General features: G+C 52.0%; 1 pseudogene; it reads right to left on the bottom strand.

The window, feature by feature from the left end:
• Positions 1–6,330: 6,330 nt before the first annotated feature.
• On the bottom strand, positions 6,331–10,683 carry LOC121167079 (annotated as a pseudogene).
• Positions 10,684–14,784: the final 4,101 nt, after the last annotated feature.

The following is a 14,784-nucleotide window of genomic DNA, read 5'->3' as shown; positions in this document are numbered from 1 at the left end:
AGGCGCGCCCAGGAAGCCCTGTGGCAGCAGGCAGGAGGTTGTTGTGGGCGCCGCCATAGGCGCGTTGCTGGTCGTGCTGGTGGAGAGGCGCAGGTGGCTGAGCCAGTGCTGCCCTGTGAGCTCCCTCCCCGCAGGAGCCTGTGCAGGACACCCGACTGGTGAGAAGCTGGGAAGGGTGAGTGTGTGAGAGCATCTGCTGAGGCCCCGGGGCGGGCGGGGGCCAGGAGGGGACCTTGGGGTCCTCACTCTGCAGCACTGACCTTGAACACTGGGACTCACAGTGGAACCCATTGTGCAGTGAGGAGGGGGAGTGCCCAGGGACAGTTCGACCTTCATGTAGGGCACGATTTCCTTTTTTGTTCTTTTCTCTTTGCTATGCTTTTCTTTGTATTTCTTTCTTTCTGTTTCCTTCTTTTCTTTTGTATTCTTTTCTTTCCACTTCTTTCTCTTCTCTTCTTTTCTCTCTCAGTCTCTCTTTCTCTTCCCGTTTTTCCTTCCTGACTTCCTTCTTTTTTCCTTTTTTTCCCCCAATTTAATACATTCAGACACAGCGTCTCCAGCCCTCAGCTCAGTCTGCAGTGAAGCTCCTCCTAAGGGTCTGGGGCAGTTTTCTTGTTGCTCACACCAGACCAGCACAGACTCCAGCAGTTAGAACAAACAGCCTTGTTTTCCTCAGAGTTTTGCTGCAAGGTTGAGGGGCAGCATGTGGTGCTGGCATTGTGCTTGGCAGAGGCCTGGGGTGGCACAGCCACCTTGTAGACAAGCCAAGGGAGTGCACGGGGACTCACGCAAAGGGGCTTCTCTAGAAGAACCTGAGGAAGGAGCTGTGAAGGCAGCACTACTGATTTATCCTGATGGCTTCTGGTATGTTGTCACCCATTCCCTTAAGTTCTCCCAATTGGGATTAAATGTCCCCATGAGTTGCACAGGGAATAAATCAGGTTCAGCAGAGAGCATTAAGACAGGAAATAAACCCTTAAGGTCCAGAATTCTTGCATCAGTGTCAAGTGCTGCTCTGTGCCCTGAAAAATCACAACAGGAGTCACTATTTCCACTAAGATACCAATCACTAAGTTGTCTTTTTGTTTTTCTTTTTTGCTCTGCATCACAAAATAAGCATTAGCTCTTTAGAAGAATTATTTGTTGTGAACAATAGGTGTGGTGGAAAAGCAGTGAATGCTCACCTGACACAGCACAGGAAGGCATCCCTGCCCTGTGTGTGTGTGTGACAGTGGTTAAGATGACATTGGGATTCCTGTGTCTCCATCAGAATGCCTGGGTTTCATTTCTATGCAAATGCAGTGTGCAGCTACTGCCCAGGCTGGGAGGCAGCAGACAGTGGCTTGGGTACCAGTGTGAAAAACCTGACTTATTGTTGGTGTTATGGCTGTTGCTGGCATGAAGGAAGTGAGAGAGTGGATGAAAAAGTCTGCCCAGTACATAAAAAAATACTAAATTAAGCTTTAAAATCTTACTGCATCTCCTTTTACCTTCCTTAAGTGCATGCATTTTATTAGAATGTCCACAACTTGTGATCCCCCATTGAAACATTTACAGAGTCTTCACTACACACTTTTTGCTTGTCTTGGTTTCAAAACAATTTTTTTTAAGATTTATTTATTTGTATTGAAAAGTAGATATACAGACAGGAGAGACAGAGAGGTAGATCTTCTATCCAATGGTTCACTCCCCAAGTGACCACAATGGCTGGTGCTTCACCAATTTGAAGCAGGGAGCCAGGAACTTCTTCTACATTTCCCACTTAGGTGCTGGGTCCCAAGACTTTGTGCCATCTTCTACTGCTCTCCCAGGCCACAAACAGGGAGCTGGATGGGCAGTGGAACTGCCAGGATTAGATCCTTTGCCCATATGGGATCCTGGCATATTCAAGGCGAGGACTTAACCCGCTAGGCCACTGTGCCTGGCCCTAAACAGTTTGTAACAAAGAAACATGACTAACTTATCCTCTGGCTCACTAGTTCCTCCTGAAAGATAGCAGAGTGTTGCAGGTTGCCATTCAGTGTGGCAGCTGATGCCTTAAAAGTGGAGGGCATCAATTGGGTTGCATCTAGTTTTTATAGCTAACCCCTTGAAGCATTAATAATTTCTTTACCTATCCAAGGCTCCATTTCTTGGTGATTTACTAATGCCATGTAAAGAAATGAGTGATGCACTCTGGGTTGTCACAGTCTTGGCTACCTAGGGAGTAAAATTTTGGCAAAGGCCCAGGTAAATCCTAGGGTGATGAGCTTGGAATATATAGCAGTTTCATTTTGCATCCACAAGTTGGTTATTCAGAGGATAATTTGTACCAACAAAGAATCTTGGTGAAGGTAAAATTGTGGTATTTGAGAACACTTATCAGGTTGTGAGTGTATTTCTGACTGGTTTCATAAGTTATTTCAGGGAATATTTGCTGTGGTGCAACTTTGGTGGCAGAAAGGGTAAAAAAAATGAGTGAATTTGACTGGTTTAATAAATAGTGCCATTTGTGCTCCATATCTTGGACAAGGGTCATGTTTAAATTTAATTTGATTTTTATTGGAAAGCAGTTATACAAAATAGAGGATAGACAGAGAGGAAGCTTTTTCTGTTTATTGAATCATTCCTGAAGTTACTGCAAAGGCCTGAGCTGTGCTGATCCAAAGCCAGGAGCCATATCCTGTTCTAGGTCTCCCACATGGGGGCATGTTTCCAAGGCTTTGAGCTGTCCTCAACTGCTTTCCCAGTCCACAGGCAGGGAGTTGAATGGGAAGTGGAGGTCACAGGAATTAGAACTGGAACTTACTTGGGATCCTGGCCCATGCAAGGGGAGGATTTCAACCATTAGGATTTGGGCTTAGGCCTTTGTTAATGTGGACAAAAGAATTGAAAGAGTTGACACCCACTGTTCACTAATATTCACATGCACCTTGAGATTGAGCCTTGATCCTGAGTCTTCTACTAATTGCAGATGATGAAATAATTGAATTGTGTGTGATTAGTTTTTGGTAGTAAATTTGTATTAAACAAACATAGCACATCAGGTGTTAAAATCACAGAGGCCACAGCATTCACTTAATCTTAAATGTGTGCTTGCATCAAAGAGGTAAGATGCTGCAGGAAATACTGCAGGCTGTGAGGAATTTCCATATCCACACTGGCACATTTCTGGCTGCTTAGGATTCCCTCCATCAGTGCAGTGAGCCCCCCTGGGCACTGTGTCCTCAGTGAGAGTGATCCCCAAGGCCTGGGAACGTGGGGAAGCTGCTGAGTGTGGGTCTCCCTGTGAAGTGTAAGCAAGCTGCTTCCCAGAGCTCATTCTCTGTCATGTCCTGGTGCTTTGATTCAGAGTTTGCTCACTTAAGCAGGAATGCTGTGCCCTGATTGGGATGTCACATCTTTGCTCTTTTGCATGGAACCTGAGTTTATTTTAATGGTCTCAGTGAAGGAAAACTAAGTTCTTGACAACTCTATTTCTGCATGCTTTCAGTAAGACTGGAAGCAATACAAACTGCATACCTATCGAGAAAAAATTCCTTGTCAGTTCAGGCCTTGGCCTCTTTGCTCTTCCATCTGCAGAGGTGACTGAATCCTAGCACTGTCTGATGATTGATGTTTGTGATGGCTTAAACTGTATTTTTCAGTAATGTGGTATCACAGTGAATCAAGCTGCTACCTGCATATGGGTTCAAGATGTGGCTGCTTCCTTTGCAGTTCTGTTCCTCACTACGAAATCTGGGAAAGCAGCCTAACATGTCCCCAAATCTTGGGTTCCTGCCCCCCTGTGGGGCACCCAGAAAAAGCTCTAATTTCCTTGCTTTCTTTGGCCCAGAAAGTGCTGTCATATATGGAGTTAACTAGAACATGGATCTCTTTCTTCCTGCCTCCTAATGAATAAATAAACCTTAAAAATATGTTTCTTTTCTTTTTAATTTTTTTGTTTGTTTTATTTGATTATTTTCAACTGAGAGCTACAAAGTAAGCTGCAGAGATCTTCTATCCACTGGCTCTCTACCCTGATGGCTGAAATAACCAGTGCTGGACCAAGCTGAGTCCTGGATCCTAAAGCTTCCTCCAGGTCTTGCATGTGGGTGATCAGGGCCCAGGCACTTGGAGATCTTCCACTGCTTTTCCCAGGAGATTCACAGAGAGCTTGGCTGGAAGTGTAACAGTTGATTCCATATGGGATGCTGGTGTTGAATTTGGCAGCTTTACACATTATACCACAATGCTGGCCTTCAATTTAGGGTTTTTTGTTTGTTTGTTTTTTATAGAAGCACTCATTCTTTTTTTTTTTTAATTATTTATTTTCATTACAAAGTCAGAGATATATAGAGAAAAGACAGAGAGGGTGATCTTCCATCTGATGATTCACTCTCAAAGTGAATGTAATGGCTGAAGCCATACCAATTCGAAGCAGGAGCCAGGAGCCTCTTCCAGACCTCCCTTGTGGGTGCAGGTTCCCAAGGCTTTGGTTCATCCTGGACTACCTTCCCAGGCTCCAAGAAGGGAGCTGGAAAAGAAACAGGGCTGCCGGGATGAGATCTGGCACCGATATGGGACCATGGCACATTTAAGGTTAGGACTTTAGCTACTAGGACACTGGGCCGTGGGCCCTGCTTTAGCTTTTGATACTGGTGACAATATTTTTCTTGCTTTTTATTTCTCATATGCTAAGTATGTCAAGTTTTTTCCATATGGGTCAATATTCTTGGGTTAGAGATTGTGGCTAACTTCTGATTGTTTCTATGAAGTATTGTTAAGGTAGAAGGGTTGAGTCTAAGATTTGTTCCATGTGCACTTACTTATTCTGTGTTTCTCTAGGACTTGTTAGATGTTATTGTTTTCTTCATGTAGAGTTAAGTGAGATCTCTGATCACATTGCTAAGTAGCAGTTCCCACTGGCTGGGCACTGATACTGTAGCATTAACTTGTCCTGATTACTGCCAGTCGGTGTTACCTTCCCTTGCCGTTCTGTGAGATTTTCTTTCACATAATAAGCTGTTGTATTTAGAATCACTGGAAAGAATCATATGTTCTTCAAACTTGTGTGCGAAAAGCTGCAGTGAACAGCCACTTCTTGTTTTTAAATTACTTTTCTCAGGCCTGGCACAGTGGCTAAAGTCCTTGGCTTGAACGCACCAGGATCCCATATGTTCTCAGGTTCTAATCCTGGCAGTCCCGCTTCCAGTCCAGCTCCCTGCTTGCAGCCTGGGAAAGCAGTTGAGGACAGTCCAAAGTCTTGGGACTCTGCACCTGTGTGGGAGACCTGGAGGAAGTTCCTGGCTCCTGAGTTCAGTTTGAAACAATGCAGGCCATTGTGGTCACTTGGGAAGTAAATCACTGGACGGAAGATCTTCCTCTCTGTCTCTCCTAATCTTTCCAATAAAAACCAATAAATCTTTAAAAAAAGTTTTTCTCCTATTTTTAATATAAGTTATTTCATTTGTACAAGACATAGAGACAGAGGGATCTACAATCTGGTTAACTCCTTAAAGTCTTCAAGATTGTGACAAGGTCAGGTCTAAAATTGGAGCCAGGAACTAAATCCGTGTCCATGACAGCAGGTGCAATGACTCACGTACTTGAGAAATTCCCTGCCTGCTTCCAGGGAGTGCGTTAGCAGCGAGATGGAATTTGTTGTGGAGCGATAACACAAACACGGACAGTCCAGTGTAGGGTGAGCGTCTCCTAAGCAGTTTCTCATCCACTCTATTAGATGCCCACATCTCCTCATTTTATTTTATTTTTTATTTTTTTTCAGTTTTTTTCAAAGGATCGGCTTTTAATTTACAAGCGTTCTAAATGTACAGGATTTTCCTTTCAAAAAATCGTTATACACTATAAATACAGTACAATAATTATCTTGCACAACTAGTTCTGTCTCTGGGATTTTAAAACGTGGCGTGGGCGGTTGAAGGCAGAGGAAGACTGTGAAGCCGTGCAGGTGTGGGTATGTGTTGGGGGCCGGGGAGTACTCCAGTTTCTGGTGGCTGTACTCGGATCCCAGCATAGGGGTGAGGGGCAGCTGTGCGCGTCGCAGGGAGGACACAGGGGGAAGTTGGGGGACCCTGCTCGATCCCCACCAACCTCTGGTTTCCTCTAGGGCTGCTGTGTGGTCAGGGCTGACCCTCCCTGCTGTGGGTGCCCTCCTGCTGGCCCCGTGCAAGTGTGAGCTGTGGTGGGCATGGACACGTGGGCTGCGAGGAGGGAGGGAAGGAGGGGCCATCACCCTCTGTCCCCCTCCCCAGGCACGCGCCCCACTCCTGCATATCTGCCAGATGGCCCTGGATGACTGCAATAACTCAGTCACTGGATGGGCTGTCCCGGCCTCCCGCTGTTATCTGTTCAATGTCCTGGTGGACCAGGCCACCTTTGAAACTGGAGGATGGGTAGGCGTCGGGTCGGTGCAGGGGTGCATGGAGGCAGCAGGTGCTTGCGCACCGTGTGGCCAGCCCCCGGCACCTGCTGCAGGTTCAGGATGCTGTCGATGGCACTTTGCAAGTGCTCCTTGAGAGTGTCTTCTTGCGGACTGTCACTCGAGAAGCTGGCCTGGTCCATGTCTGCGGACTGGGACTTGTGCCACTTAGCGGGTGGCATTGTGGGGGCCTCCCAGCCGGCATCCCCACCCTGGGCATGGGCAGCTGCGTGGTTGGGCTCAGGCGGCGGGGCGGTGCCCTTAAGTAGCTGCTGCTACAGCTCGTCCTCCACGGCCGCCAGCTCATGGATGAGGCCGCTTTTGGCCTTGTCCACCTTGGCGGGCAGGGGCGTGGCGCGGTGGCCGCATGCTCCGGGTAGCTCTTGCATAGTGGCAGGCGTGGCCCAGTTGGCGCGGGCCTGTGGAGCTTGTGAGTGGCGGGTAGCACAGTGGTGGCTTGTTGTCCACGATGCTGTTCATCTGGCCGGCCTGGGGTGGTGGCGGGGGTGGGCGCTGCGGGGGTGCTGCGTTATGGGGCACAAGGGACGGCTGGTGCACGGGGTCCAGCGCCTTGTTGTGCACCACCTTGATGAGCCTGCCCTTCTGTCTGATCTTGAGCTTGAGACCAATGCGGCTCCACGCCTCCTAGGTCTTGATGGGTGGGCAGTTGCGGAAGCGCATGGGGCTATCCTCATTGGCGTCCAGGGAGGAGGCAGTGGACGACAAGGAGGAGGACAGGGAGGAGGACGCCTGTGCCCAGGTCACAGACAGAGATCCACCAGCCCCGCCATGCCATATCACAAGCTTGGTGAGCAGGTGTGACGGCGGTGGGGCAGAGGCGGTGGAGGAGGACGTCCCAGATCCGTGGCTGGACAGCCGATGCCCATCGGAAGAGGCGGGGAGCGGGAGGCCGAGAGCGTGAGGCCGAGAGCGTGAGGAAGACACGTACTCATTGGGTTTCTCCTTTGCCAGCTGTTTATCCAAGACAGGGGTGGTGTTTTCCTCCTGAATGAACGTTCGGTCAATCATGAGCATCTTCGCTGAGGGGTGAGACTCCTCCAGGGGCAAGAGTCGGTACTTAATGAGCATGGCCTGGGTGCGTTTCAGTAGCTGGGTGGAGACTGCCTCAACTTCCTCATCCACCTTGTGGTAGTTGCTGGGGGAGGAGAGGGCGCCCTGGTACACGTGGTAGGGCAGCAGGCGCTGCAGGGAGGGGAGGCGGTCTTACAGTCGGGGTGCAGCATGGAGCCTTGGTGTTTGTGCAAATGCTCCAGGAAACAGGCCTCCTTGCTGGGTTGCAGTGTAGGGGCCTTCTTCAGCTGCAGTTAAGGTACAGGGTCCTTGGTCACACTCAGGGCTGGGATGCTGCAGGCAAAAGCTTTGCTTTTGGCGGGGAGCAGAGGAGGGAGGCCTGTGTTGGCCATGGGTGCAGGGGCAAGGGCATGGCTCGGGGCGGTGGGGGTTCTGGAAGGGGCCTGGCCGCTGACCAGCATTAAGGTCGTGGGGCTGGCCAGGGCCTGTGGGGTGGCAGCAGAGGCCCCCCCCCCCCCGCCTTGTGCTGGAGGAGGATTCCAGAAGAAACCTGGTGGAATCTCTCCAGCAGGGCGTTTGGCTGGGGCTTCCGGCCACCATCTGGAAGGTCCGTGGGGGCGGTGGCAGGGGCACCACAGGCTCGGGGACCAGGGGGAGGTGTGGCGGGGGTGTGGGGGCCTTATGGGGTCCCTGGCCAGCCGGGAACTGAAGCTGGAAATCAGATGGCATGGGGCCAGGCACCCTGGTGGACATCTCAGAGGAAGCTACAGTGGAGGCCGCCGTGGGGTGGGGGTCAGGAGGCAGTGACCCCTCAGCTGGCAGAGGAGGCAGGGGGCCGGGGATGATGGAGGCTGGGGTACTGGCCACCTGGGGGATGCCTAGTGTGTTCTGGATAACAAAAATGCCTGGCAGGGTTGGTGGGGCCTGGGGTGGGGGACAGAGGTGCAGGGTGGGTTCAGAGGAGAGATGGGACAGGCTCTGGGGCTGGGAAAGGTGATGAGAGTGGGGCTGGGAGAGGGGCAGGAGGGCGGCACAGCCGGATGTGGGGAGGGCAGGTAGGGGCTGTCTTCTAGTGGGGCCTGGTGAGCTAGCGAGGGGGTCGAGGAAGGACCTGGGCCCTTCAGTGGAATGGCTTCCAGGATCTGGGGCAGGAACATCTGTGGGGAGTCCTGAGTGAGGATGGCCGTGATAGCTGCGGGCGGTGGCTGCCCAAGGACCATCTTCTCCAGGCTGGATGCCAGGCCTGGGTTGGGCTGTGGGGTGCTGACCTGAGGTGGGGCAGTGGTCTGGAGGGACTTCTGTATCTGAGCCTGCAGGAGGCCCAGTGTGCTTCTGCAGGGGGTGCTGGTGGGGTGAGCTGCATGGTGAGCACACCTCCCTGGTGGTAGTGGTGGAGGAGGCAGCCACCATAGCAGCGGGAAGAGCTGCTTGCTGCACCAGCCCATGGGGATTGGCGGGGGAGGAGTTGAGCATGGCCTTGGCACTGGGAGGCAGGGTGACACCCTGCAGGACTGTGGTGGTGGTGGGGCCCGCAGCTGTAGGCTGGCCTGTGTGGGCAGGCTGCCTGCCGGCAGCAACACAGGCATCTGGAAGAGCGTGGGCTGGCGCACCTGGATGGGCGCAGCGGAGAGGATGTGTGTGGCACTGCTGTGTGCACCCGATGGTGGGACCAGCATAGTGCCCAGGCTCATTTAGTCGCCAAGTTCTGGTTGTGAGGATGGGGTTGGCGATGAGCTGTCTGCTTGCATGAGGGGCCGCAGCAGCCAGGATCTGGCCGTCCACATTGGCTGGCAGGGCGGAGAGTGGTTGTGGGTGCTGGACGATGGAGGCGCCTAGCAGCACAAACTGGTTCTGGGTGTACAGCTTGTGCTGGGCAGGGATGATGATACTGCTGCCCTGGTTCAGCAGGTGCATGCTCATGGGCTTGCTCAGGGCACCCGGAGGCTGCGGTGGCGCCGCCCCAGTTGCAGTGGCCAGTGGCTGCTTGAAGAGGCTGGCCTGCAGGGCAGGCACGAGGAAGCCTGACAGCACCACGTTCTGGCCAGCCTTGCCAGCTGCCATGAAGGTCAGGTACTGTGGTGCCTTGGGCTGTGTTGTAAGTGAGCCTGGCTCACCCTGGATGGTGAGTGTGGCACAGGCGGGTGCAAAGGGCTTAGGCGTCAGTTGGTACAGCTTGGGGGCAGCACCCCTGCTGACTTGGGCTGGATGGGCATGGGCGTACGGTGCAGGATCACATTGGGCGCTGGGACCAGTGGTGCCATGCTGAGGCCTAGAGCCACCTCCAGTGGCTGTGCAGAATCACATTGGGCACTGGGACCAGTGGTGCCATGCCAAGGTCCAGAGCCACCTCCAGTGGCTGTTCTGAATTTGCCCCACTAGTTGTGGCCTGATTGCCCCAGCATTGGCGAATACCAAGTTCCCATTGAGCGTGGTGGCCATGGCAGCTGGGAGGTTCTTCTGGATGACCAGGCCAGCCCCTTGTAGGGAGAAGCCAGCAGAGGCCAGTTTCATGGGGTGGGTGGGTTCAGTGCCATGACAGGCTGGCCGACCACCTAGATGGGTGCCAGGTGGAGTTTGGCCACTGTGGCACCCCCAGGGCTGCCAATGGGCAGGCCCTGGAGGCCCAGAATGGGCTGTAGGGTCACATTGCCCAGGTACATGGGCTGCACACTGAGGGCCTTGTTGACCACATCCTGGGGTTTCACCAGAGCCTGGTGCATCAGCACGGTGGGTGGGCCTGCAGCCCCAGCAGGTCAGAGCTGCCAGGGAAGAGCACCTGGGTCCTGTGGCCATTGCAGTAAAACCCGCAGTCCCGACAGGGTCGGCTCCAGCGTCTGCTGGCTGCAGGATGGGTAGCTGGAAGAGGCCCAGGTCCAGCTCAGCCATGGCCTCGACCTCGAGGGTCTGCTCGGTGATGTGGGCTTCCTGCAGGCTTTGCTGAAGGATGTCCCAGGGCTGTTCGGCACCCCCACTGCCTGCCGCCCCACCTCCGGTGGCTGGCGAGCCCAGGATGTCATCTTCTGGGAAGTCCAAGTGTACGCTGGGGGCCAGCTGCCTGGGCTCTGGGTTCAGATGGTTACTGGAAGCTTCCTGCACGTGCAGCCCGGGCCTTCATAGAAGGCACCCTGGACCTCGCTGGCATTGTCCAGGAGGTCATCACTGTTGAGCTTTTCGAATCCGTGTAGAAAGTCATTGAGGGCCTGGGGGTCACAAATCACGTCCAGTAAGCATCTCCCATCCTCATCATCCATTGCCACTGTGCTACAATCGAATCATGAAGGGAAGGAGGGGGTGTCTGCTCCAGGTCTACACAGGGCCCCCGGCTGTGGAATCTGAGAGTGTCTGTTTGGGGGCTACCCTGATATTTGAGCAGCCTTTGGCGCAGGATCTCCGGGACGGCCCCTCACAGGTTGCAAAGGGAGGTCCCAGACAGAGCCGTGCAGCTGAGCCGGTCAGCGCACTGCCTGATCACATGGCAGCCGCAAGGATATGTCTCTCATATATATTTTTTTTCACAATCTTTGCATGGTTAATTAGGGCATACAGGTTCAAAGGCTACAGGAAAGTGGGGAAGACTATTATTTCCATGTTCTCTTTTTTTCTGTATCTGGGGTAAAGAGGGGGATAAAGGGAGAAGCCCCATCAGCCTCCTACCCATCCTGGTCTTCAACACTGAGCATGCTCCAAGGGTCCTGCTCAAGTGGTTTTGACAGTTCAACAGTTATGAATTGCTGCCAATCAAGCCGTTCATTTTTATTTTTTAAAATATTTATTTCTTTTTTATTATTTTATTTTTTTGTTGGAAAGCCGGTTATACAGAGAGGAAGAGAGACAAAGAGGAAGATCTTCTGTGAAATGATTCACTCCCTAAGTGACCGCAATGGCCGGTACTGCACCAATCTGATGCGGGGAGCCAGGAGCTCTTCCAGGTCTCCCACATGGGTGCAGGGTCCCAATGCTTTGGGCCGTCCTTGACTGCTTTCCCAGGCTACAAGCAGGGAGCTGGATGGGAAGTGGGCTACCTGGATTACAACCGGTGACCATATGGGATCCCAGAGTGCTCAAGGTGAGGACCTTACCTGCTGTGCCATGGCGCCACGCACCAATCTCTCCATTCTAAGCACAATGAAGTCACTGCAGGATCCACTGATTGATATAGTCCATCTTAGCATCTCCATTTGCCCAATCTTTCACTGCCAACATATGGCTGGGGTAGCTGATTGATTCAATTTGCCCTCTGTTGTGCTGCAAGGTATCCTCTGCAGGTTCCCATAGACTGCCATATCCTCCATGTGTACCTGGTTGTGCTCTCCACTGCTCCGTCTGAGCCACTGAGGAGGCTAGGCTCTGGCACTTGCACTCCAGGGCGTACCATGGAACCTGCACTTCTCTTCATGTGTAGGGTTCTGAGTCTGGCAGTTTGATTGGTGAAATCCCCAAAGAAACTTTGAGGTAATTCTGGACTAGATTCTTGTGTGTACTTGCAAGTACAGGGCTGGATACAGTCCATTGGCCCAATCAGCTGGTGGTTACAATTGCTAGTGTGGTTGTGTTTCCAGCCCTGGCACCAATGGGTGTTACAATCCAGCCTGATTCTGCCCAACACACACTTGACTCTCAGATAAAGCAGTGGGGGCTGCAGACAAGTTAGAGCCCCCCTCAATAACCCCCATCAGGCCCATCCACTGCCCTAGTTCCCATGCTTGCCAGTATGTGCAGCAGATTAGTTCAGTCTGTCCCACATCCAGTTCAGCTGTCATACATGCAAATGAACATTAAAGCCTAGTTTAGCCCAACCAGCTCCACTATCCAGCCCACACACATGGTGGTGGGTGCCGTTCTGTCTAGCCACTCCTGCCCCAGTGCTGGTTTTCATGCTTTCCAGTGGGAGTGGCAATCCAAGAGGGAGTAGGTGCCATTATTTCCCTCCTAAATCATTCCCACTCTGCAGGTGGTTCTGTAGTTTAAATTGACAGATTAGCCACCAGTGCCAGAATCTGCTATCTGATGCTGTTGTAAAGCCCTACCAACCCTCACCCTCTGCTTTATGTTTGCCCCATTAGGGACAGTCAATCAAGCCAGGATCTTCCCTGATCTGGCTCGCATGAGGCCCGCAGGTGTTATAGCCCTGCCTGGTATCAACTCATGCTGTCCAGTAAGTGAGATGTTGCAGCAGGGGGACCCTCTACCTTCCTCCTACCAGCTTTACCCCCTCCATCCTTTGTTCCTACTAGTGCTGTGGCCCAGTCAGGCATGGCCCTCCTCACCACGGTGTTTGCTAGTATGTGTTGTTGCCTGCCCGGCCCGGCCCACCATCAATTCTAGCTGTAAGGTGTACTGATATGTGTTGTGACCATAACTGGTTCGACCCACACTGTTCTGTTGCTCAGATTCATCAGCAGTGATGTGAGCTGGTTCAGCCTGGTCCACACCTGACCTGTGCCAAATGTGTGCTGATGGGTGCTTTTCCCTGGTGTGGTATGGGCTGTTCCTTTTGTGCTTATAGTGCTTACCTGCAGGGTTTTGTCCTGACAGAGGAGTTGCCCAGGCTTCTCCATCAGAACCTCTCCCAATGCCAGATTTTGCATATACTGGTGGGTCCATGAGCCAGTCCTACTCAGTCCACCTCCTGTCCTAGCAGGAACAGTGGTCTTTCCTGACTGGCCTTCAACCCATTCTGGTTCTTATTGTTGGATGTTTCAGCGTAGCTAAGGCTCATCCATATGCAAAAACAGGTCACACATGGCTCAGTTGTGGTTGAGACCAAGCTGAGTCCATCCCACAGCTACCCTGGTCCTCCAGAACATCAGATGGTGTTTGGAGTTTGGCCTGGCTTTGTGCATCTAGTCCGAGTCCACACTTGTGCCAAGGGAGACTGTAGCTGTATCCAGATCAGAACACAGCATTCACTTCAGCCCCTGTGCTCCTCAGTGGAAACCTCAACTCAGCTAGGGTGTCCCATTTGCTCCCTGTTCCAAGTCATAAATTGTGTGCATGCCAGTGGTTCCTCTGACTCGACTTGGCATAACCTCTCACCTGTCTTGGCCTTTGCCTTTGATGCTGTGGCCTAGCATCCCTGGCTCATGCAGACCCAGAGGGTGTAAGAGCCTAGCTCAGCATGACTTGTGCTCTATCCTGATTTCTATTTTTGCTTTGTGCTAAGGTTTGCTTGGCCCTGCCTGGTCCACCCTGTTCCATTACCGACCCACACATTAGCCAACCATTGGAGTTACTTTGTCCAGCTTGTCCAACCTCCATGCCTGGACCATGTGTTCACCAGCAGGAGCTATGACCCACGAGGGGAGTTTCTCAGTCCTTCCACTTGACTCACTTCCAGACCTGGTTCTCATACATGCCAGTGGGTGTTAGGCCAGTATTGTTGTGCATAGTCTGGCCTCTCATTTGGCCTTGTATGAGCTGGAGAATGTTGCAGCTCCGCCCATTCGACACCCTATTTGGGATGCGCATTTGGGTGCTGCTGCTTTGGCCAGCCCAGACTGTTTTTGTTTGCTTTACCCATGAGTGATGGCAGGCTTCTTGGCCATACCTAGCTTAGCCCATCACCACCCCAATTCTTGAGCTAAAAAGTGGGACTAGTATTTCCACAGGGTTTGACCTACACTTCTGCTACAGAATCTATCCCCAGAAATGGTTCTCTCCTGGCCTTGCCTAATATGACCTGTCTCCTGATCCATGAATCTTTCAGGTACTAGGATCTGGTCCTACTAGACAAGCCCCCAGCCTTAGCTTTTGCATGGACTGGTATAAGGTGGTCAGCATTGTTCAGTGATAACAAGTTCTACACAGGACTTAAAGGAGGCTGGTATATCAGTCTGACACCATGAAACTCATCTGGTCACTCTCGCCCAAACTACCAGGTCTCAGTACCCTCACTTACCTTCAAATGAAAAGTTACTCTGTCATTAGGAATGTTCAGGATTGATTCACAACCCAGAATCACAGTGGACTGAACATGGAGGTACATAGGCAACCATTTATAGCCCTAAAACCCCGGAACTTGGTGCTGAATTGGCAGGAGGTTGTGGTTGTTAGGCTGGTGGAGGATTAGTAAAGGCTCAAGGGATTGTATGAAAGTTGTTATTTTGGGCCCTGTGCAGTGGCCTAGTAGCTAGGGTCCTCAGCTTGAATGAGCCAGGAAGCCATATGCACTCAGGTTCTAATCGCTGCAGCTCACTTTCCATCCAGCTCCCTGCTTGCGGCCTGGTAAAGCAGTCATGGATGGCGCAAAGCCTTGAGACCCTGCACCTGTTTTGGAGATCTTGAGGAAGTTCCTGGCTCCTGGCTCTGGATCTGCACAGCACCGGACATTGTGGTCACTTGGGGAGTGAATC

Source organism: Ochotona curzoniae, unplaced genomic scaffold (assembly GCF_017591425.1).
Source record: "Ochotona curzoniae isolate NIBS_2020 unplaced genomic scaffold, NIBS_Ocur_1.0 patch308, whole genome shotgun sequence".
Lineage (NCBI taxonomy): Eukaryota > Metazoa > Chordata > Mammalia > Lagomorpha > Ochotonidae > Ochotona > Ochotona curzoniae.
The sequence above is the reverse complement of the archived record's forward strand: the minus strand, read 5'-3'. Positions and strand labels throughout refer to the sequence as shown.